At 43.1% G+C, this 24,109-nt stretch overlaps 1 protein-coding gene across 5 annotated transcripts in view; it reads left to right on the top strand.

Moving 5' to 3' along the window:
* The window catches only part of RYR3 (ryanodine receptor 3), a 684,284-nt gene that overhangs the window by 502,149 nt on the left and 158,026 nt on the right, over positions 1 to 24,109 (top strand). The gene's annotated exons all lie outside the window — the stretch shown is intronic.

The following is a 24,109-nucleotide window of genomic DNA, read 5'->3' as shown; positions in this document are numbered from 1 at the left end:
TTACTATGGCAGCCAGTACGCTATTAAAGTCCTGGTTGCCATAGTAGGAGCGGGGAGCGGGGGAGCGGTATACTTACAGTCCGTGCGACTCCTGGGGTGCCATGCGATCACGTCATCCATGTGCGTGGGGTGCCCTGACATCACTCTGGAGCGCCGCACGGATGGTAAGTATACTGCTCCCCCGCTCCCCACTACACTTTACCATGGCTGCCAGGACTTTAGCGTCCTGGCAGCCATGGTAACCATTCAGAAAAAGCTAAACGTCGGATCCGGCAATGCGCCAAAACGACGTTTAGCTTAAGGCCGGATCCGGATCAATGCCTTTCAATGGGCATTAATTCCGGATCCGGCCTTGCGGCAAGTCTTCAGGATTTTTGGCCGGAGCAAAAAGCGCAGCATGCTGCGGTATTTTCTCCGGCCAAAAAACGTTCCGGTCCGGAACTGAAGACATCCTGATGCATCCTGAACAGATTTCTCTCCATTCAGAATGCATTAGGATAAAACTGATCAGGATTCTTCCGGCATAGAGCCCCGACGACGGAACTCTATGCCGGAAGAAAAGAACGCAGGTGTGAAAGTGCCCTTAGCGATTTAATAGTAAAAGTTTTTTTTTATATACTCAGTCCACAAGTGGAAATAAGTTGTCATCAAATATGTTTAATTTCCCTTTCTATGATAAATTCAACAAATAAAATAATTCTGTATTGAAATGTGTTATATTTAAAGAGGTTGTTCAACTCTGGGGGCTTTAGAGCAGGACCCCCCCCCCTCCCCCTCCCCCCAGTGTCGCTGGAGGGAATTCTACTTACCAGATCCCCTGGGTTATCTGATGCAATAGTGGCGCCATCAGGGCAGTACTGGTAGTACTGCAGTCAGGGGCTTGGAGCAGCTGAGGGGGCCTCATTAATATTCACTTCATTTTTAATGAAGCTATGCTGGATATGGGTTTACTCTGCCAGCACATAGACTTTAGGTCTATGTGCTGAAACGCAGACCTTCTTTATGGCAGTCAGAAGATTTACCATTACACCACAGACCTGCCTGTTTGAAGGGCTGAATTCTGTACTTAAAAAGCCATGGAAAATACAGGCATTATATTAAATAGTATGTATCTGTAAGAAACTGAAAGAAATTTGCCCCATTTACCAATCAGAGCAGTCCTTTAGACTAGTGGTAAGTCTGTTTACTATACAGAATGTCTGGGGTTCAAATCCCCCAAGATCTAAGAAATATTTTTATACTAAAAGTTATGGCCAAAAACTGAACTTTCCATCTTCTTTCTTTTATGGTAAAATGTTCAGTTTTCTAAAACGCTAATGTTACTTTAAAAAAAAATAAACATGTTTTTGGAACATACATACTGTTGAGGGTCCATTCACACGGCCACAGAATGGGTCCGCACCTGTAACGCAAATTGTGGAACGGGTGTGGACCCATTTATTCTCTATGGGGCAGGAATGGATGCAGACAGCATCCTCCGGTCCTCGGCTCTGGAAAAATTGCGGACAAGAATAGGCAGTTCTATGGGGGTGACGGCTGCGGATCCGCAATACACTACGGACGTGTGAATGGACCCAAAATGTCATTAAACAGTATTTGATATTCCTGTAATCATAATAATCTGTACGATATAGTGAACACGTTATTATATTGATCGGTAAACAATGTAAATAAAAATGGTGCAAATTTTTTCCCCTTCATTTAACCCATAATAAAAAATGTTAGGAATTAAAATCTTACTGATATGTATGGCAAAAAGGACTCATGCAAAAAAAAGTTAACAGCTATTATAGCTATAATTGTGACAAGGGCCTGCAAAGTGTGTGTGTGTGTGTGGGGGGGGGGGGGGGGGGCACACAGTTTGGCAAGACACTGCCGCAACCAGATGTTGAGATCTGAGATCTACAGTGGTGGTGGGGTAGCAAAGAAGCTGGAACCCAGCAATGGGGATCAGATAAGTATGATTGCTTCTTCAGGTCCTGCCACACTGGGGGTCTGCCCAAAAGGCCCCCGGAGGATGCACAACCCCTTTTAGCCTATTCCTTCTAGGTAACATATTGTTTATCTTAAAAACAGAACATGTAATCTGACTAAAGGTACCCAAACCTTTGCACAAGAGTGTATCTTTCCAATGCTATCTCAACCAAATCAATACAAATGTGGCAATCTAGTATGTAAAAAGAAAACCTTCAAATTGTGAAATAAGATGAACCAGGTTCTCCTGATTCAGCCATCATTTTAAGGTCATATGAAAAAGGAATGCATTTTTATGTATTACAGTGTGTGTGGGAGTTAAGCTACATCAAAATCATGTCCTGACATAGACAGAATACACAGTATATTTATCGTGCTTTTAAGTCATTTCAATGAAGGTTATTCATTTGTTTCCTTTGTGATATAATTTGTATGTTACAGCACTTTCTCTATTGTAATAAAAAAAAATGTGAATTTACCTGTGTCGCTGCTGCCTGAGTCATAGATTGATTTCTCTGCCTTACAACATAGTCTTCATCTTCACCAATAACTTTGTATTTTCTTCTAAAGCTCATGTTCCCAACTGAAGGCTTTGAAAAAAAAAAAGACTCATCTTTTCTAGTAATATATAACATATTAAAAAGTTACATCAACCTCCAGAGCAATCTAATCTAGGCACAGAAAGGCTGTAATATCTGAAAGTAAGAGCGGGTAGTGGATATGCAGATTAAATTGCAATCTTTTCACAATTTCAAGCACAGCTGAAGATTTTGTGAAAGGTGTCTTAGACCATCACAATACTATGGTTAAATATATGATAATTTCTTTCAAACTATGTGGATGGGCAACAAGTATTTCCATTCTGCTATTGTCAGTAATCTAAAACCTGATGCCCACAACGGTCCCTGCTCCAAGTCTATTTACTCTGGAGGTTTTCACTTAGAACTTGTTAAAGAAGAGGGCTGGTCACACTACATTAGGGTCCTCTTCAGAGAGGCCTTGGGGGAGAGTTACTTAGACTGCTGTTTCATAAGCAAGTCCAGACCTGATGTGCACTGGAGTGAGAAGTGCCAAAATGTATTTAGAGGTGTACACCCGTTTATAAAATTGGTGCATCTTTGCCAGTGCACAAACCAGAAAATCTGTTGGACCAACAATGGTCGTACCCCCTTATGCTACATCCTGTTAATTTAACAGGTGAGAATTATGGAAAATTGCAAACAGTCCTAAATGTTTGCAAAAAATGTCATAAAACTGCCACAAAAAGATTGATAAGTGTTCTTAGCCAAAATGCTAATGGAAGGGAGACAGAGTAGATGGAAGCTAATATCAGTGGAGGAATACGTTCAATGCTATAATAGCTTATAAGCACACTGTATAAAATAACATAGTGGGTCCTGGCATATTTCCACTTGGTCTTTTTCCCTAATCATCATTTTAATTCATCGAATACCTACCAGGCCATCACATTTTCTTTTTTATAGTGCTTGAAAAGGCACTATATTGTTATTCAATTTCTCCTTATCTCAACTTGCAGTTTCCCTACTATCTTCCAGCATGTCACATTAAATAAAATTCCTGAAGTGCCCAGAAATTAAAAACCCCAAAAAGTGATGCCATTTCGGAAAGAGCACCCCCGTACGAACATTTTACTTGGTGGAAAGGGTACTTTTTAGCAAACGGGTATCTCACAGAAGACAGAAATACTAGAGAAAGGATTTCAAAGCCCACATTTGAAAAATGAAAAATTACTAGCAGACCCCAATTTTCAACTTTCGCAAGGGGTTAAAAAAAAAATTCACCCCAGTATATGTTCCCCATTTTCTCCCCTTTTTTGCAAACACCCCATATGTGCTTGTAGCCTGCTGTATGGGCGCACAGCAGGGCTCTTGAGGCAAAGTGCAAAATATGTTTTTTGCAGGCCTGAATAAACAGACATGGATTTCAGGTGCCATGTCGCATTAACCCCTTAAGGACACATGACGTATCGGTACGGCATGTTTCCCGAGTCCTTAAGGACACATGACGTACCGGTACGTCATGTGTTGTTCCGATCACTGCCGTGTGGCCGGCTGTGATCGGAACAAGGTGCCTGCTCAAATCATTGAGCAGGCACCTCGGCTAAATGCGCGGGGGGGTCCCGTGACCCCCCCATGTCCGCGATCGCAACAAACCGCAGGTCAATTCAGACCTGCGGTTTGTTGCGCTTTCTGCAGTTTCTGATCGCTGCGGTCCCTGACCGCGGCGATCAGAAACTTTAGTGTGGCGAAAATATATATTTATCACCCCCCCTGCACCTCTGAATGATTTTAGCCCGGTGGGAGGTGCAGGGGGGGTGTTGCGGGCGGTGGGGGCGGTGCGGGAGGCGGGCGGTGCGGCAGGCGGGATCGCGATCCCCCGCCCGCCTCCTATTGTGTAATCGTTGGTGTACAGTGGGTATACCAGGGTGCCAGCACATTGCTGGCACCCTGGTATAAACGGCTGACATCGGTGATGCGATGTCAGCCGTTTAACCCTTTCCATACAGCGGTCCGTACGGACCACTGTATGGAAAAAGTTAACAGTAAGAGGGAGCTCCCTCCCTCTCCGATCGGGGGGCTGCAGTGCATTTGCAGCCCCCCGATGGAGAGGGAGAGAGCCCCCAGACAGCCCCCCAGAGCCCCGTCCTTACCCTTCCCCGTCTGCGCAGTTCTGACCATAACTGAGCAGACGGGGAAGGTTCCCATGGCAACAGGACGCCTGCTCAGGCGTCCTGCTGTCCATGGTGCTGAACAGATCTGTGCTGAAAGCATAGATCTGTTCAGTGTAAGTAAAATACAGTACAGAGCCCTATATAGAGTACAGTACTGTATTATACAGACATCAGACCCACGGGATCTTCAAGAACCAAGTGGGTCTGGGTCAAAAAAAAAGTGAAAAAAAGGTAAAAATCAAAAAACACATTTATCACTGATTAAAAATTAAAAAAATAAAATTCCCTACACATGTTTGGTATCGCCGCGTCCGTAACGACCTGATCTATAAAACGGTCATGTTACTTTACCCGAACGGTGAACGCCATAAAAATAAAAAATAAAAAACTATGATGAAATTGAAATTTTGTCCACCTTACTTCCCAAAAAAAGGTAATAAAAGTGATCAAAAAAGTTGCATGTACGCCAAAATTGTAACAATCAAACCGTCATCTCATCCCGAAAAAAATGAGACCCTACTTAAGATAATCGCCCAAAAACTGAAAAAACTATGGCTCTTAGACTATGGAAACACTAAAACATCATTTTTTTTGTTTCAAAAATGAAATCATTGTGTAAAACTTACATAAATAAAAAAAAGTATACATATTAGGTATCGCCGCGTCCGTATCGACCGGCTCTATAAAAATATCACATGACCTAACCCCTCAGGTGACCACCGTAAAAAAATAAAAATAAAAACGGTGTAAAAAAAGCCATTTTTTGTCATCTTACGTCACAAAAAGTGTAATAGCAAGCGATCAAAAAGTCATATGCACCCCAAAATAGTGCCAATCAAACCGTCATCTCATCCCGCAAAAAATGAGACCCTACTTAAGATAATCACCCAAAAACTGAAAAAACAATGGCTCTTTTTTTTGTTTTAAAAATGAAATCATTGTGTAAAACGTACATAAATAAAAAAAATTGTATACATATTAGGTATCGCCGCATCCGTGACAACCTGCTCTATAAAATTACCACATGATCTAACCTGTCAGATGAATGTTGTAAATAAAAAAAATAAAAAACGCTGCCAAAAAAGCTATTTCTTGTTACCTTGCCGCACAAAAAGTGTAATATAGAGCAACCAAAAATCATATGTACCCTAAACTAGTACCAACAAAACTGCCACCCTATCCCGTAGTTTCTAAAATGGGGTCACTTTTTTGGAGTTTCTACTCTAGGGGTGCATCAGGGGGGCTTCAAATGGGACATGGTGTAAAAAAAAACAGTCCAGCAAAACCTGCCTTCCAAAAACCGTATGGCATTCCTTTCCTTCTGCGCCCTGCCGTGTGCCCGTACAGCGGTTTACGACCACATATGGGGTGTTTCTGTAAACTACAGAATCAGGGCCATAAATAATGAGTTTTGTTTGGCTGTTAACCCTTGCTTTGTAACTGGAAAAAAAAATTAAAATGGAAAATCTGCCAAAAAAGTGAAATTTTTAAATTGTATCTCTATTTTCCATTAAATCTTGTGCAACACCTAAAGGGTTAACAAAGTTTGTAAAATCCGTTTTGAATACCTTGAGGGGTGTAGTTTCTTAGATGGGGTCACTTTTATGGAGTTTATAATCTGGGGGTGCATCAGGGGGCTTCAAATGGGACTTGGTGTCAAAAAACCGGTCCATAAAAATCAGCCTTCCAAAAACCAAACGGCGCACCTTTCCCTCTACGCCCCGCTGTGTGGCCGTACAGTAGTTTACGGCCACATATGGGGTGTTTCTGTAAACAGCAGAGTCAGGGCAATAAAGATACAGTCTTGTTTGGCTGTTAACCCTTGCTTTGTTAGTGGAAAAAATGGGTTAAAATGGAAAATTAGGCAAAAAAATGAAATTCTCAAATTTCATCGCCATTTGCCAATAACTCTTGTGCAACACCTAAAGGGTTAACGACGTATGTAAAATCAGTTTTGAATACCTTGAGGGGTGTAGTTTCTTAGATGGGGTCACTTTTAGGGAGTTTCTCCTCTAGGGGTGCATCAGGGGGCTTCAAATGGGACATGGTGTAAATAAACCAGTCCATAAAAATCAGCCTTCCAAAAACCAAACGGCGCTCCTTTCACTCTACACCCCGCTGTGTGGCCGTACAGTAGTTTACGGCCACATATTGGGTGTTTCTGTAAACGGCAGAGTCAGGGCAATAAAGATACCGTCTTGTTTGGCTGTTAACCCTTGCTTTGTTAGTGGAAAAAATGGGTTAAAATGAAAAATTAGACAAAAAAATAAAATTCTCAAATTTCCTCCCCATTTGCCAATAACTCTTGTGCAACACCTAAAGGGTTAACAACGTATTCAAAATCAGTTTTGAATACCTTGAGGGGTGTAGTTTCTTAGATGGGGTCATTTTTGGGTGGTTTCGATTATGTAAGCCTCGCAAAGTGACTTGAGACCTGAACTGGTCCCTAAAAATTGAGTTTTTGTAAATTTCTGAAAAATTTCAAGATTTGCTTCTAAACTTCTAAGCCTTGTAACATCCCCAAAAAATAAAATATCATTCCCAAAATAATTCAAACATGAAGTAGACATATGGGGAATGTAAAGTCATCCAAATTTTTGGGGGTATTACTATGTATTACAGAAGTAGAGAAACTGGAACTTTGAAATTTGCAAATTTTTCCAAATTTTTGTTAAATTTGATATTTTTTGGTGCAAAAAATATAATTTTTTTGACTTCATTTTACCAGTGTCATGAAGTACAATATGTGACGAAAAAACAATCTCAGAATGGCCTGGATAAGTCAAAGCGTTTTAAAGTTATCAGCACTTAAAGTGACTCTGGTCAGATTTGCAAAAAATGGCCTGGTCCTTAAGGTGAAATAGGGCTGTGTCCTTAAGGGGTTAAAAAAATTCCTGAGGTCCCCAGAAATTAAAAAAACCCAAGAAGTGACCCTTTTTGGAAAGTGCACACCCGTACGAACATTTTAAGGGGTGGAAAGGGCACGGTTGTCTCACAGAAAAAATATGTAGTGGTTGTTGGAAAGTGGATATGCAAGCGAGGTGGACTAAATCAGAGATATAAAGTGGAAATATTACAGGGAGCATAAAGGATGAAATCAAATTAATACTCCACTGATGTGTGGTAGATTTTAAAACACTCCTTCATGCACAGGCCAGGTTTTTCAGGGCAGGTTTCGCAGTGGTAAATGATGTCCTTCCTAATACACCTTTTTGAACACACTCTGCATCTTTTTTGGGTCCTTCCTTTTCTTGCTGTCTGGGCTTAATCTGTTATGGGCTTGATCACTACTTCTTTAAAGTGAAGAAATGTTCCTATGTGTCCATTAGACTTATATAGTACGTACGTATTGTACATTGCCGTCTGTGCAATGTGTACGGCCAGCTTTTTGTACCACACATTGTTTTTCATGTAGCACTGTAGGGCTTCAGAACTTGATCTGAAAGATCAACCCCTCTCATGTGCTTATTGTAGTCCAGAATGCAGTGTGGTTTGAGGACAGTGGTAGTGGTACCACGTACATCGGCAGGGGAGCTGGCACTGTGAATTGTGGTCAGTACAAGGACGTCCCTCTTGTCCTTGTACTTAACCACCAGCATTTTCTCATGGAGAAGAGTCCTGCTTTCACCTTGCAAATGGCGATGTGGGGTTCTGGGTAATAAACTCCTGGGCATATAAATTAGTTTGGGCCACGATAAAATTTACTAAATCATTAAGAAAAAATCAATTTCTGTGAAGCCTGTGCAGTCAATTTGGATTCCAGAGTTTCTCACAAACTGTGTGGGTCACTGGGGGGCTGCCTCCGCTGCTTCCCTGGGGAGCCTTCTAGAGGGTCCCTCCTCAGCGGATGATGAGGGGGGTAGAGGAGTAGAGGAAAGTGGCATCCTCTTCTTCCTCGCTAGCAGTCTCAGTATTGGAGGCAAGAATGGCGTATGCCCCTTCAGCTGAGTATACTTGTTGGGATGGATGGGCCATTTTTATTTTATTGGGGTGTGACGTGTGAAATGTGTAAAACTTTATTTAGTGTGAGGGGTGTGTATGTAGTGTTTTCACACATGAAGGGGCTTGTAATTGTAATCAATTTGAATTTAAATTTAGAAGTTGTAAAAAAAAAAAAGGATTTTCCACCAAAGTCTTCAGAATTTTTTTTTGTCTTTTCTGCACAAAAAAAGTATTTTCTGCAACAACAAAAAAAACTCAGAGGCGATCAGTAACGGACACTACTGATCGGTGCTCAGTGGCTGCAAAATGTACATATGCAGATGGTGCGTGCGTGCAAAAACCTAAACTCACGCTAACAGAAATTTATATATATATAGCTAACTAACTACCACTAACTGCAGTTCTTTTTTCACATAAAAAAAAAAGTAAAAAATAAATAAAAGCAAAACCTCAAAAATATGCAGATGCTACTGAGCACACTACTAATCGGTGCTCTGCAGCATGCGTGCACACAGATCATGCATGTGTGCAAAAACTGTAGTATAGAAATTCACTACAGTGCTCTGTAAAATGCACCCACGTAGATGGTGCGTTCGTGCAAAAACCTAAACTGACACTAACTAAATTTTTTTTATATATCTAACTAACTACCACTAACTGCCGTTCTTTTTTCACACCCAAAATAAAATAAAATGTGCAGATGTTACACAGATCGTGCGTGTGTGCAAAAACTGTAGTATAGAAATTCACTACAGTGAACACTGGCTAAAAATGTTACTTATATCTACATATATATATATATATATATATATATATAAAATATATATATATAAATATAGCACAAAAAAAAATATCAGCACAAATAATCCCATTCTCGCATGCAGAAAAAGTGGTGCAGAGCTGGAAAATAGTAAAAAAAAAAAGTGCACGGACCAAATGGCGTCCGTAAAATAAAAAGGACGAGGGGGGGGGGCTGGGTGGCAGGGGGGAAATGGACAGGGACAGAGGGTGGGTTTAGGGATTTGGAACAGCTGCAAATGGAAAAAAAAAATCTGTATAGCTATTCCAGATGTTCTTTTTTTCTTCTTCTTTTCAGTAGGAAAGGGGTTAAAACGCTGTGGTGGTGCACCACAAGTCCCAGCAAGTCACAAGCAGCACAACAAGGCACAGAACCTCTCTGCATGCAGTCACCAGCTAAAATGGCTGCATGCAGGGAAGTTCTGCCTCTTTCTGTGCAGCTATAGCGCTGCCAAACACTGGTGTCCCCTGCCTGACCTAGGAGGAGACGGGTGCCAACTTGTCAGCACCGGTCACCTCCAGATGACACCCTCCGCCCCCTCCCTGTGGCTCCGTATCCCAGCCGGAGCTGCGATGCGAATGTCTGTGGAATACGGCCAATAGCAGCGATCGGGCTGCAGGGGGGCAGGGCAGCCATCGCACACCGGTTCCCGAGCCATTATGCCCGGGGGATGGGGGTTTGTCGCGCCGTAATAGTACGGAGCTGGCGGTAAGTTACGTCGCACTGCGCCGTACTGTTACTACCCTGTGCCGTACTATTATGCGTCAACTAAAAGATTAACAGGGATTGGGTCAGCAGTTGAACAAGATGCATGCGGCAATATATTAGACCGCCCCTTATTTCCTTGCAGCACAGTAATTCTTTATATAAAATAAGAGATAACTGCTAATGTGCCAGCGGTTCAACAAGATGCAGATGATGATATATTACACATCAAATAGAAAAAGGCTCCAGCACCAGAAGGACGTGATGAAAAAATCCCGGTCTTTATTGATCACCAAAGACCGGGATTTGTTCATCACGTCCTTCTGGTGCTGGAGCCTTTTTCTATTTGTATCTTCATCCTGGACTGGCTTGAGTCCGCCCCGTGCACCGTCACACAGGATCGAAAGGTGAGCTGGCTACATACCTTTTACTTTATATTACACATCACTTTAATACTGAGACGCAGTAATTCTATGTATATATTAAAAGATTAACTGTGATTGTGGCAGCAGGTGAACAAGATGCACACAAAGATTGCATTAAACCTGCACTTTTTCTGCAGTCTCCCTATGCTTTCCCTACAGTGTCTAAAAACTCTCCCTATGATCTCCCTACACTGTCCCTTCATTCTCCCTATCCAATATTCTACAATTGAAAGCTTTCTTCAACACTGTCCCTAGCACATAAATACTTGTCATGTCTCTCCCTATGCTCAAATGGGGCGAGATTTTTCCTAGGGCTGTGACATCGCAGGGGGTGGCTATCTGCTGATATGCTAACTGCATATGGGTAATATCGCGATCCTTGGTTTCTTATTTTCACATTGTTACTCGTGCAGCAGCCATTATACAAAAAAATCTAATTTGTTACCACTAATCACAAGGAATTTCGGCTTTCTGGCGAATCGAATTTTTCCTAAACTTCAGATTGAATTCCACTTCAGATTCATCGATTCGTTCAACACTATTCTTAATGTGATCTAACTTCCTTTCAAAACTTTCAGTGGTGGGAGTGTGCTATGCAAATTTGGAGTAGATTGGATTTGTTGTTTTTAATAAAATGATGTTAGAAATGAATGGCTGAATTCTGCGATTAATACAGTCAGAACCACTTAACGCACAGATTCCATTCAAACTGTGTTTCGAAGCTCTCGGCACTGAGAAAATATAAATCCCCAATTAAAACACAGTCTAACTACCACCCAATCTCACAGACACAGCACTTCACTCTCTTACACACACACACACAAACGGTCAAGCACTATGCATTTCCTAACTTGTTATAGTGACTGTAAAAAAAATAATAATACTGTAAGTTTATGTCCAGATCTGGCAGTCTGGACTGCCTTATTGATCATAAATGCCCTAGTGGTTGATGACCAAGTAATTACCCACTGTGCATTGCTTCGTGAATTAGTGGTATTGAGAACGCTGTTATCGCGAGTTCTGCTTATAGCTTGCATAATAATTGCAAGTATCTGGTGCCCCAGAGATAAACCCCAGATAAGTAAATGGGAAAGTATGGTACATAGAGTTAAAATGTTTGAGAAAATGTATTATTTAAATAGGAATCAAGTAGAATACTGGGGGAAATTTGGAGGTATTGGGAATAATAGCCAGGGGTCTTCATCTTTTCCTTTTATATTTATTTTCTTTCCCTTTTTTCCCTCCTGGTTGGAGAATGATGATTGGGTGGGTGGGGAGGAGGGAAACTGTAATAACTGTTTTTATTTTCTGTATTGTACATAATGCTTAATAAATATTCAAAATAAAAAATAAAAAAAGGTCAGGTGGGGATTTGTGCACAGCTGTTGACTTTTTCAAAATTTTCAAGCATTTTAAACTGGAACAGTAGTCATTTTTTTCTCGTAGCAACAAACACTACATTTTCTAAATTGCTGTAGAACGTCAGGTGAAATGCAGTTAAGTCTTGTTGGGAGGACCTCCACTTTTTCTTGCACTATTTTTAATAAATAAGTCTAGAATAAACTTTCCACCTCAAACTGCACCATTTTCATTCCACTCACCTAAGATATTCAAGATGTAGAAGTCAAAGTCTGTCTTCTGCTTCCATGTAAATGAAAATAAAGCAGATGTTTTTACACTGTTAAAAGTTAAAGGAACACCACAGGAAAATATGATACACTAATCCCTAGTGCTGGCCTGGGGGGGTGGTGCACCACTCAAGAGATACATCATCCTTCAGGCCCTGCACCAGGCATGATACACAATGTATTAGTTTTTCTTGGGATGCATCTTTAATAACATAATTTTCAGTTTCTATACAGCACATAAAGTATATTGAAATCAGCTTACACAAGTGGTTTTATGCAGCTATTACAACCAGGACAAACCTGCACTCTATGGCTGCCCACTGCAGTAACTGTTGAATAATGTATCCCTTGGTGATGGAATTATCATGTTATATATTATCTGCAAGACTATCCCAGAAATTAGAAATTCATGAAACTGCTGATCCTTTGTTTTAGCTGTGCTGGCATCCTGACTAATAATGGTGTTATACAGAAATCCTTGCACATACAGACGTGGACAAAATTGTTGGTACCCTTTGGTCAATGAAAGAAAAAGTCACAATGGTCACAGAAATAACTTTAATCTGACAAAAGTAATAATAAATTAAAATTCTATAAATGTTAACCAATGAAAGTCAGACATTGTTTTTCAACCATGCTTCAACAGAATTATGTAAAAAAATAAACTCATGAAACAGGCATGGACAAAAATGATGGTACCCCTAACTTAATATTTTGTTGCGCAACCTTTTGAGGCAATCACTGCAATCAAACGCTTCCTGTAACTGTCAATGAGACATCTGCACCTCTCAGCAGGTATTTTGGCCCACTCCTCATGAGCAAACTGCTCCAGTTGTGTCCGGTTTGAAGGGTGCCTTTTCCAGACTGCATGTTTCAGCTCCTTCCAAAGATGCTCAATAGGATTGAGGTCAGGGCTCATAGAAGGCCACTTTAGAATAGTCCAATTTTTTCCTCTTAGCCATTCTTGGGTGTTTTTAGCGGTGTGTTTTGGGTCATTGTCCTGTTGCAAGACCCATGACCTGCGACTGAGACCAAGCTTTCTGACACTGGCTAGTACATTTCTCTCTAGAATTCCTTGATAGTCTTGAGATTTCATTGTACCCTGCACAGATTCAAGACACCCTGTGCCAGACGCAGCAAAGCAGCCCCAGAACATAACAGAGCCTCCTCCATGTTTCACAGTAGGGACAGTGTTCTTTTCTTGATATGCTTCATTTTTTCGTCTGTGAACATACAGCTGATGTGCCTTGGCAAAAACTTCGATTTTTGTCTCATCTGTCCACAGGACATTCTCCCAGAAGCTTTGTGGCTTGTCAACATGTAGTTTGGCATATTCCAGTCTTGCTTTTTTATGATTCGTTTTCAACAATGGTGTCCTCCTTGGTCGTCTCCCATGTAGTCCACTTTGGCTCAAACAACGACGGATGGTGCGATCTGACACTGATGTTCCTTGAGCATGAAGTTCACCTTGAATCTCTTTAGAAGTCTTTCTAGGCTCTTTTGTTACCATTCGGATTATCCGTCTCTTAGATTTGTCATCAATTTTCCTCCTGCGGCCACGTCCAGGGAGGTTGGCTACAGTCCCATGGATCTTAAACTTATGAATAATATGTGCAACTGTACTCACAGGAACATCTAGTTGCTTGGAGATGGTCTTATAGCCTTTACCTTTAACATGCTTGTCTATAATTTTCTTTCTGATCTCTTGAGACAGCTCTTTCCTTTGCTTCCTCTGGTCCATGTCGAGTGTGGTACACACCATATCACCAAACAACACAGTGATTACCTGGAGCCATATATATAGGCCCAATGGCTGATTACAAGGTTGTAGACACCTGTGATGCTAATTAGTGGACACACCTTGAATTAACATGTCGCTTTGGTCACATTATGTTCTGTGTTTTCTAGGGGTACCATCATTTTTGTCCATGCCTGTTTCATGAGTTTATTTTTTTACATAATTCTGTTGAAGCATGGTTGAAAAACAATGTCTGACTTTCATTGGTTAACATTTATAGAATTTTAATTTATTATTACTTTTGTCAGATTAAAGTTATTTCTGTGACCATTGTGACTTTTTCTTTCATTGACCAAAGGGTACCAACAATTTTGTCCACGTCTGTATGTTACAGTCATGAGATAAGAATCCCTGACCTGATGGCTTTTTGCTCAGATTTATTATAAATTAACCTTGGTTGCTATTCCTGATGTGTGTGTGGCTTTGGACAACAGTGACAAGGAAATTCCCTGGAGTTTTTATAATTTGAATCCTATCAAACAACCACAAGATATTCAATGCATAGTATCAGCTGGGGAAATGAATCATCACCTGAGCAACTTAAAGGAAAGGTAACTGCAAATCCCAGCCTGGGACTTTGAAAATGCAGTCTTAGTTGTTTTACATGGCATAGGTTATAATGATGTGAGATTACACAGTCTGTGTATCATATGGGACGGTTCTGTGTCATAATGTTGAAGACAGTTCCTCTGAGACTTGGCAGTTGCCACTTTTGTTACACATAAGATATAAGCAGAGAGATCAGAATGTATGTCAGTGTATGCACCAAGACACCACTCAGAAGGCTTATTAGACTTGGCATTCACTGCTGGAGATCGTCCAGTGAGTCAAAGAGAGGACCCTTGAGGTACAGAATGACAAGGAAGACCAATGATATAAGCTGGCATTGTAGCACATTTGCTTTTACAACCTTCCTGAAACTGCAGAACACCTTAGGATCTACAGGCAATTATAGGGCATAGCTGGATGAGCACTGGACATATCTGATCCCACACACTGTCCCTAGTTGCCATCTGACTGCCTTCGGCTGAGAGAAACAAGCTAATACATCAGTTTGACAAACATTAGTTACAGTATGTTATTTTTTGGACATATGTATCTACAATTAAAACAAGTTGCATAAATTTAATAAGCTACAGTTAATACAAATTATATAGCTTGTTCCACAATCTTAAACTTTTACATGGATATTTTAGCCCTCAAATAACATGTTAACTGAAATAATAATAGGAACTGGCTCTCAAAGTGATGAAGAGTCAGAAGGCTTGGTACTGGGCCCAGTTCTTTAGTTTTTATTAATGACTTTAGATGGTATAGAAAAGTTTCACTTAGCACTGGTGTTACTAATTGATGTTACATTTAAATTAGGAACATATTAATCATAAATAGTGATGGACGAACATCGCCCGGGACGATTCGCAAATGCGATCAAATGTTCATGAACCACAAGTTTGCGGCGGGCCCCATTAACCTTAATGGCAGGCAAACCTGAAAAACCTTCAGGTCATATTTGCAGCCACCAAATACTTACTAGAAATGCACAAATCGTCTCACAACATGGGTAGTGACATACCAGAGGGGGATCAGTTGCAAAAATTCCCACAAAAAAATATGTATTTTAATCAAGGGCCATTTTTATGCGTCTTAAAGGGAAACTGTCAAAAATGTGCCCTGCTAGGGCCTAGAAAATGTTTATTTTAGACCACTGGAGTACAGGCCCCAAATATTAGGCAATCACCAGACAGAAAACATAAAGTGATTATGTGGCTGGAGGTATATTAGACTGTCAATTAATATCAATTTTACTGCAGGCCAGTGGACTACAGGCCCCAAAAATTATTTATTCACCGGACAGAAAACATCAAGTGATTATTTGGCTCGAGGTATATTAGACGGTCATTGGATTTCAATTTTAATGCAGGCCAGTGGAGTACAGGCCCCAAACATTATGCATTCACCGTACAGAAAAGATCAAGTGATTATGTGGCTGGAGGTATATTAGACGGTCATTGGATATAAATTTTATGGCAGGCCAGTACAAATACATGTCAAATACATATGTTTAAAAGAACTAAAAATATAAAATTGGATTAAAAATATGGCTAACAAAATCCCCCCTCTTGAAAAAACCCCAAATGATAATAGTTGAAATTCGATAACACATGGTCGTTACAGGTGTTGAATTCCTCCGTGGCCCCAAACATTAGGCAATAATCAGACAGAAAAGGTCTTTTATGCCGCTGTATTTACATAAGACAGGGACCATTATTTGTTCTAAGTGGTGGCGGATATGTGTGGGCTGGCATGAGGATTATCAATTAAACGTGGTCATCACAGGTGTTTCTCAGAGATCCATGCCTCATTCATTTTTTGAAATGTGAGGTAGTCCACTCTGTCGTGAGCTAGGCGAGTGCGCTTATCGGTCACGATCCCCCATGCTGCGCTGAACGTCCTTTCAGACAGGAAACTCAACAAGGGGCAAGCCAAGAGTTCCATGGCAAATTGTGCCAGCTCTGGCCACAGGTCAAGCCTGCATATCCAGTAGTCAAGGGGTTCCTCGCTTCTTAGAGAGTCCACATCGGCTGTTAACCCGATGTAGTCGGACACCTGTCGGTCTAGACATTCCCTGAGGCTATCGATGGGTTGGCTGTGAGAATGATCTCATATCCGAAGTGACCAAAACATCTTCAAACCGCCTCTTCTTGCATGCGCTGTAGGATTTATCCCCGCAACAGTTTCTCTGCGGGTGGGAATTCCTCTGCCAGCACCCGTAACAGCAGAATGCAGCATCTCTCGAAGAAAGGCCTGGAAATGCTGCATTTTGACAGCCCTCTGTGATGCTCATAACATATCAACCATTTTGTGTTTGTACCGGGGGTCTAAGTATGTTGCCACCCAGTACTGTTCCTTGCCCTTTATGATTTTTATATGGGGGTCCTTCTTCAAACACTGGAGCATGACGGCCCCCATTTGCACTAAATTGGAAGCGGTGGAGTGCCCTGGCTCCTGCTCATCGCCCAGGAGAATGTCGTCCTCAGTCTCCTCCCCCCATCCGTGCACAAACACCAGGGATCCCAAAAAAGTTTGAAGCCTGCTCTTCTTCTTGCTGCTCCTCCTTCCCCCATGCACCATCCTCCTGTAACTCCTCTTCAGACTCCTGCTGACTTGTCTCAGATGGAGTAGCCCCCCCTTGGAATTCATTGAGCATTGCGACTTCCTCATCCTCCTGCTCCTCGATGGCTTGATCAATGACACAACGCAATGCACGCTCCAGTAAGAATGTGTAAGGTACGATGTCACTGATGCACCCTGACTGCGACTAACCAGTTTGGTGAACTCATCAAATGGCCGCAGAAGTCTGCATGCGTCATGCATGAGCAGCCACTGGCACAAAGAAAAAAAAAAAAAGCTCCCCTGACTCTGTCCTGCCGCAGAGTTCGTACAGGTTGTCGTTAATGGCACATTTCTGCTGGAGCAGCCTATCAAGCATATACAAGCTGGAGTTCCAGCTCGTCGGGCAGTTACAAATCAGACATCTGACGGGCAAGTGGTGTTGCCACTAAACGTCAGCAAGGCGAGCCATGGCCGTGTAAGATCCTCTAAAATGGCCAGAGATTTTCCTGGCCTGCCGCAAGACATCCTTGACCCTGAGATATTTGGCAATGAATCGCTGCACAACTAAGTTCAGGACGTGTGCCATGCACGGCACGTGTGTCATGCCCTTTTTCAGCGCGCTCAGCAGATTGGCACCGTTGTCGCGTACCACTTTACCAACTGTCAAATTGAGCGGGGTTAGCCACTGATCAGCCTGTGACCACAGAGCTGAAAGGAGTGCAGGACTGGTGTGGCTCTTGGCTTCCAGGCACAACAGCCGCATCACAGCATGGCAACATCTCAACTGGCACTTCAAATAGGTTCTGAAGAGCTGGTGGGGTGCAGCGGAAGAGGCAGTAGCAGTGGAAAAGGAGGAGTCAGCCGAGGAGGAGACAGAGGATGGAGTAGGAGGAGGAGAGGAAGAGGCAGGCCTGCATGCTATCCGTGGCTGTAACACCAAATCCACATGGGTTGCATGGGTTGCATGCTTGATGGCTGTCAGAAGTTTCACCCAGTGGGCAGTAAAAGTTATGTACCTTCCCTGCCTGTGTTTGCTAGACCACGTGTCTGTGGTCAGATGTATCTTGACACCGACACTGTGTGCCAGAGATACATTCACTTGCCGCTGAACATGGCCATATAGCTCTGGGATGCCCTTCTAGCAGATATATTTCCTTCTGGGGACCTTCCATTGTGGTGTGCCAATTGCGACAAATTTTCTAAAGGCCTCTGAGTCCACCAGTTTATTTGGCAGTAGTTGGCGGGCTAGCACTTCCGACAAGCCGGCGGTCAGACGTTGGGCAAGAGGGTTATCCAGCATCATCAACTTTTTACGTTCGAATATTTGGGCCACGGAAGCCTGCCGTTTGCCAGATGAATGCAACGAAGGCACAGTGGAAAGTGGAGTGGAGGACAAATGGGAGGAGAGAGGAGAAGGAGAAGAGGCAGGACGTTGAGAGCCGGGAGTGTGGCTTTGTGGGTTCTGACGTTGCTCCCACTGGGCTCGGTGATGGGAGGCCAGGTGCCATCTTAAGGCGGTCGTCCCTAGGTGAGTGTTGGGCTTACCGCGACTTATGCGTTGACAGCACAGGCTGCAGATGGCAACACTATTGTCAGCAGCTGAAACATTTTAATAAGCCCACACTGCAGAGCCATGTGCCAGTGTCCTGGGAGCGTCAGATGTGACTATGCATGGTGGATGGCTCGCTCCAGATATATTTGCAGTCTGCTTTTTGCCTCCTGTGCACTGCAAGTTCTCCCTGCTTCTCCTCCTTCTCCTCCCTATCTGCTGCTCCGTCTCTCCCTCTGAACTCCCCTCCTCTTCCTCTCTTGTGGGCACACATGTGACCTCCATCGGCACGTCATCATCGTCACCTTCACCACGACTAACATTAGAGATCTCGGAGTAGGCAGAAACAGAGGGGACCACCCTCCTTGGGCTGATCTGGGTAGTGTCGTCAGACTGCTGGGTCACGGCCATTGCTACTTGTAAAGGGAGAATATTAATTACCAATATTTATGCAAATATCAATAATTAATATTCATAAATAGCATGAGTCATCTAGTGATGACGCCGCCTATTTATACCTTTATAAATTAATAACACAATACTTTCACTTTACCTTACGCTAAACTAGCTGCAAGCGCCTAACTGAGCTAACTACCACTAATAAACACATGTTACACAGTAGGTATAATACAAATAATACACAATATTTATTATCAACCTACAGTACACAATACACACAATACAGCACCATAAATACAGCACTAAATACACTATTTAATCCCCAAATTCCACCCCACACACTATCTATAATACACTTACACACACACACACTAGCAACCCACCCAACCTGGACTAAAACTATCCCTAAGGGAATGAAGGGTTCTACGGTGGCGCTGCAAGGGTAAATGCAGGCCACAGACACAGGGTTGCAGGGGTACACCAGGGGTAAAAGGGGTAAAGGGAAGCAGGGATGCTCCTACAATAGGACAGGGGATTGGTGGTTCAGGGGCGATGTGGGTAGAGGTAGGGGAGAATATGGACAGGTAGAGATTAATAGGAATCATTGGTGGGATAGTGGTATAGGGAATAGGGATAGTGGTATGGGGATCGTTGGTGGGATAGTGGTATGGGGAATAGGATCATTGGTGGGATAATGATATGGGGAAAATAGTGGTATGGGGGATAGGATCGTTGGTGGGATAGTGGTATGGGGAAAATAAGGGTTAATCGTTGGTGGGGTAGTGGTATTCAGCCCTCCGGTTATTGCTCGTTGTCCAGGGAAGATCCTTTTCAGGGGGGGGAGGCTCGGCTCTTCTCTTTCCCAGTGCAGGGGCCGCCGGATATTTATGTCCGTCGGCCTGCACTGCCGCACCACCCACACTGCGGCGCGCGGGCACGCACCACCATCAGGGGCACGTGGGCCGGTGCAGTGAGAAGACGTCACTGCGCCATCCCGCGCGTCCCTGCACGAGCGCGTTGGGGCCACGCCACTTCCTGACAGGCGGGAGAAGCCTTTGATCTCCCGCCTGCAACACTTCGCATTCCGGACAGCGCGATAGAAATGCACATAATAGAAGGAGGGGAGGTTTCTCCCCTCTTCCTATTATGCATAATTATCTCCAGTGGCGCTGGAGATAATTAATACAATAGACTCCGATTCTATTGAATCAGAGTTCTTTGAAGCATACAGGATGACCGGACTCTTGTCCAGTCATTCTGATGCAATTAACCAGATGACATCAGTGTGAATACCTCGGACACATTCACACTGATACCTCTGGTTTTAGGTGACATTTTTCCCATCAATGGGGCCTATAAAGGGATATCTGATTATAAGGGGACATCATATATAATATACATGTATATGGATGCTTGGGGCGCATCCATACACATGTATACACCACATGGACATGAGTTTGGGATTTCTATGAGGGGACACATAGGGGGATATATATACATGTTAGGTGGCACATATTCCCCACAGGGGCCACAATGAGCCCCTGTGGAATACTAAGGGCAGATGTGCGCAGATGCTAGGCACATCTGCGCACATCATTCTATAATGTGCCTGTTAATGCATGCATATATATTATACATGCATGCATACATATATACATGCATATATTTCAACCCTTCCTCAACAATCCCCCTGTTGTCGGGAATACAACAATATATTTTGGGGGGAACAGGTTGAGATATATTTGCCCCCCCATCAACCCCATCCTTGGTGATAGTTCAGGAAGAACTGTAGTGCACAACAGATCCTTAGGCACCTAGACATCACCCATCCTGACCTACTTCCTCCGACCTGCCGTTCACCGTAACCTACTCCTCCATCCACAGGATACACCGTCTTCTTCTTTAGAACTTTCTTGACATCTTTTGCTTTGATTGTTTTGATATCAGTCCATCCTACTGTAATTTTTCTTGACTTCCGGAGCGGCTTGACCCTCGCAGTCTTCGACTGGCCTTCATTACAGGTAACAGTCTTCCGGCGTTAGCCTCCCCCAATGTTGGAGTGACCACACCCCCCCAGTCTCTCGGTATTAATGCCGGTCTTCAGGTGTCGTCCACCCCCAAGGAACCTGGAGTGGGTTCACCCTCACAGTCTCAATTTTCCATCTGCGCCAACTTTCTTTAAGCAAAACGTTCGTCTGACATCCCTTGTTCCGTCTTGATTGAAGGATGAGTGCGGTTCTCCCATGGACAGATGAGTAGGTCTTTACAAGGCAGGTCAGATTTTTCATTAAGTGTGGTGATGTCATGGTACCTAAATTCTAACTGCGGGAACACCTCCGCCACACTACACATCCAGCCCTTCCCTTATGAACTTCACCGTTCAAGGTGGCAAATAGAGGGGGCCTGTCCCTATCGTGCACTAATCTTATCCCCATTCACACAAAATACATCCTATATACACAGTTGAACATACTGCAGAGGCTTACTGCGTTGAGTTTAGGAGATGGGCTACTGAGTCAGAGTGGAATGACCCCGCGTTACGTAGTCAGTTTTGTCGGGGGTTATCTGAGAGATTGAAAGATGCCCTTGCTTTTCATGAGTACCCAGATACATTGGAGAATGCTATGTCTTTGGCAGTACGGTTAGACAGACGTATTAGAGAGAGGTGTAAGGGATCCCTCCGCGCAAGGGATCCCTTCTGTGAGTGGTTTCGTCTCACCTGCTCCCCAGGGTGATATGACATGTAACTCTAGGGTAGGGGAGGAACCCATGCAGCTGGGTCAGGTGGCTATCCGTTCTGGTAGTAGGAACTTTAGGAGGCTGCATAAACTATGTTATTACTGTGGGAAAAGTGGTCATTTTATTTTTGCTTGTCCTTTTGTTAAACCGCATGTTGATGAGAAAGAATCACAAAGAGGTTTACTTAAAGAAAAAAGAAAAACATCCCTGAGTCTTGGTAGTGTGAATGGGATGGTGGAGCAAGCAGGTATGCAAGCACCCTGTAATACTAGTTTTCTCCTTCCAGCTATGGTGGCGCTAGACTCAAGAAAATTTATTGTTGAAGTATTCATTGACTGTGGTGCTGGGGTAAACCTTATTGATTTTCTTTTCCTTCAAAATCTGGGTCTAAGTACTTGCACTTTAGAAAGAGAGATTCCGGTTTTCGCAATTCGCAATTGATTCTCCCCCTCTTTCTCAAAGGAGTCTCACGCATATTGCTAATGGTATTCAGTTAAGGGTGGGTGATTCACATGTTGAGATCATGTCTTGTTTTGTCATGAAGGACTTGCCCACTCCTATAGTCTTAGGTTTACCGTGGTTGACAAAACATAACCCAATTATAGATTGGCAAGCAAGACAGATCATTGGTTGGAGTGAATTTTGTTCGGACAATTGTCTTGGCACATCTATCTCTGGTGTATCTACTACGGCTTTACAAGTGTCGGGGCGGATGACTGTATCTTCTGTGGCATCTGGGTTTTTTCTCTGCACCATAGTAAATATACCTATGACAGAAGAAAATACCAGGCGCTCCTGGGGGATTTCTCCACTCCAGTGCAGTTAGAAACATGTGACAAACACACAACATGGACATACACGGGGAACAGACGGTGTAACAAATAGTATAGGGGTTTCAAATGTTGCCCAGCCTAGATTGGCCATTCTGATCCCTCAGCGCCATGTGTCGCTGAGAGGTAACCCCTTTATGGCCGAACTGACTAGACCCCACTGCACAATTTGTTACCTGGGAAACTACCGGACACATTGCAATTACTTGCGCAAGGGCAATTCTTTGCAATGTGTACCTTGTTCCCACACCTGAAGCACCTGACCTGGCTTCCTATCCTTGACAAGCTTGGTCTGGTGATTTGGCCTATCACAGACTACTCTCCCCCCTTTTTGCCCTAGACAGGGCAAACTTTTTGGGAGATTCCGGCCCTGACTTTATGGAAAAAGAAAGGTCCGGCACCAAATTGGTGATAACCTGTTGCATGCCAGTCATTATCTGGGAGCTTACAGCAACCTGAGCCTTCAATTTGGCTACCGTCACATCAGTAGAGGCAGTCTGCTCCTTGAACGCCTTGACCTCAGTATAAGACTGAGTCAACTTCCTCCTTCTGCCTCTGCAGTTCTACTAACTGTGACTCTAACCTGCGCATCTCGGTCTACGGTAGACTGTACATTCTCTGCCAGCTGTGCCCGCAATGCCGAAACCTGGTCCGAATAACTGGCACAGCACTGGCAGTGAATGGTCGGAGGAATTGTCTCCGTTGACAAGACACCAGAGCAACTTCCTTTGGCTTGCAGATGCTAACCTCAAATGTATGCACAAGTTTGGCTAGCATCTGAAGTCGCTTTGTGGATTTCTTTAACACCGTCCGTTTGTTAACACATAGCTTGTCATAGCTACAAGCCTGTGTTAACAAATCGGACCACAGCATTTCTGCTGACTTGTATGTGGTGGGGAGGATGGGATTGAAAGTGCTGTGTCTGCTCAAGTGTTGCAGTGTGGAGAAGTCCATACTCACTTTTTGCTGAGCGTCCATCTTCTCATTGGTGCCGTACCTCTTCGTCCTACGCAGCTGCTTGGAAGAAGTCCTTTTTCTCCTGGATCGCTTCTTCCCGACCAGCCGGACTTGTACACTGCTCCAACGAAGATGGATCTCCTCCAGTGACGTGTCCTCTTCTCCCTTGCAACACTCGAGCGGTGCAGTGACCGTGTAAAGCAAATAAAAAAATATTAATACACAGATAGATTATAGATTCTCTGCTAGAGATCTTGATCTGCGTTTGGTATTATAAGGAAGAGCCGCGTTACCTGTCCGAATTATCAAGTCCTAGACGCTCAGACCGCTGACCACGTCTCTTTTGCCTGACAATTCACAGTATAAGCGATCTCTAGCCTCAAGACCAAATACAGATTTAAAAATCTGGCTCGCCAATGTAAAGGGAGAATATTAATTACTAATATTTATGCAAATATCAACAATTTTCCTAAATAGCATGTCTAGTGATGACTCCGCCTATTTATACCTTTATAATTAATAACACAATACTTTCACTTTACCTTACGCTGATCACTA

The sequence above is a fragment of the Bufo gargarizans genome, chromosome 11 (genome assembly GCF_014858855.1).
Source record: "Bufo gargarizans isolate SCDJY-AF-19 chromosome 11, ASM1485885v1, whole genome shotgun sequence".
Taxonomy (NCBI): domain Eukaryota; kingdom Metazoa; phylum Chordata; class Amphibia; order Anura; family Bufonidae; genus Bufo; species Bufo gargarizans.
Note: the sequence above shows the minus strand (reverse complement) of the source record. Positions and strands in the feature narration are given on the sequence as shown.